This window comes from Poecilia latipinna, unplaced genomic scaffold (genome assembly GCF_001443285.1).
Source record: "Poecilia latipinna isolate Pla-1442-1.1 unplaced genomic scaffold, P_latipinna-1.0 Scaffold469, whole genome shotgun sequence".
NCBI classification, from domain to species: Eukaryota; Metazoa; Chordata; class Actinopteri; order Cyprinodontiformes; family Poeciliidae; genus Poecilia; species Poecilia latipinna.
The window spans coordinates 189,703-191,213 of NW_015113085.1; positions in this window are offsets into that span (position 1 = coordinate 189,703).

Consider the following 1,511-nt stretch of genomic DNA (forward strand, 5'->3'; position numbering starts at 1 on the left):
TGACATTTTAAATGTGTGTTAAAAAGTGCCTTATATAAATATTTTTCTGACACTTGATGTACTTTTGCACATTTGTGTAGATTGCAAACAGCTGTTGGTGTAGAATAAACCAGACTATTTGACCAACACTTATTGAAACTGTAGAGTTATTATCAGAATTATGTTATTGATTTATAATCTATTCACAATAATGATGTATTTACTGGACTTTAATTTTTTCCTTTTATGTCTTTATTTTCCTTTTTTCCTTTCAGAATAAAGCTTTGCTCAGCATTCAGTCTGTTTTATGTTTATTTCTGTTATTAGGAAACAATTTCCTGACCGTATCACAACAAAGTAAAAATTTCCAAAGTTTTGACCAAGAAGAAAAAAAAAGACATCAAACACATTTGACAATAAAATGCATCTATTTAAGAAAGGCTGAGGTCTTTATTATCTTTATAAAAATAAATACTGTGATTGAAGTGAAGTCAGTTTGTCAGTGAAGTCTTGTTTTGCTGCTGATTTAATAAAATCAAAAAAGCTTAGATTATGTCTCATGAATGTACATTCAGTATCCCATCAGGAGAGAAAGAACTAGAAATGTTTGCAAATTTATTAAAAAAGAAAAACTGAAATATCACATGGTAATGTGATATTTCAGTTTTTCTTTTTTATATATACATTTGCTAAAATTTCTACATTTCTTTTTTTCTGTATATGGGATGCTGAGTACATTCATGTTAAATAATATTAACATTTTTGATTTTAGAAAATGGCTGCAATGAAAGAAAGAGTAAAACATTTAAAGGGGTTTCAATAATTTCCAGTCCCACTGTACCTGTTTAGTAAGTTTTCTTTGTTCAGGGCCACTAACGGCTCGACTGAACCGCGTTTCGTCCGTACATGACTTGCAATCAAGCACAAATGTGCATTTGATCACCATAAACAGAAGAGTTTTTACAGCTAACTCATACTAACTTCCTCATGTGTTTCTAGAAGCAGAAGTGCAGAAAGAGATGAACAAACCATCTTTTCTAATCTCTGTATCTCTGTTTCCATCTGCAAGTTAGAATGAGGCGGCAAAACTGGTTTAGGCATTTCTCACCATCTTGAGTCTTTCAAAGGACTTTTCAGAGATAAGGTTGAGAAAATGATCTGTTCTTGCATGATTAGTTTCAAAAGAGGCGAAGACTGGTCACACCTGCAAACATTCACATGCTGACATAAACTCATCCAGTTATGAACATAAACTCCAGCAGTATATTTCTCTCATGTTATACCATCACAACATGATGACAGTTTTAACAGTTAAATATCAAATATATATATATATATATATAAACGTATCTTTGTTCAAGTTACTTACTGCAGCTTTAAGGTCAAATGTGGTTTGTTTTATTATCAGATGTACGTAAAATTAGTTTTATCATTTCATTAGCATAGCTCAGTGTTGTGGTCAAGACCACCAAACCCAAGACCAAGACAAGACCAAGACCAGAGTGTATCGAGACCAAGACAAGACCAAGACC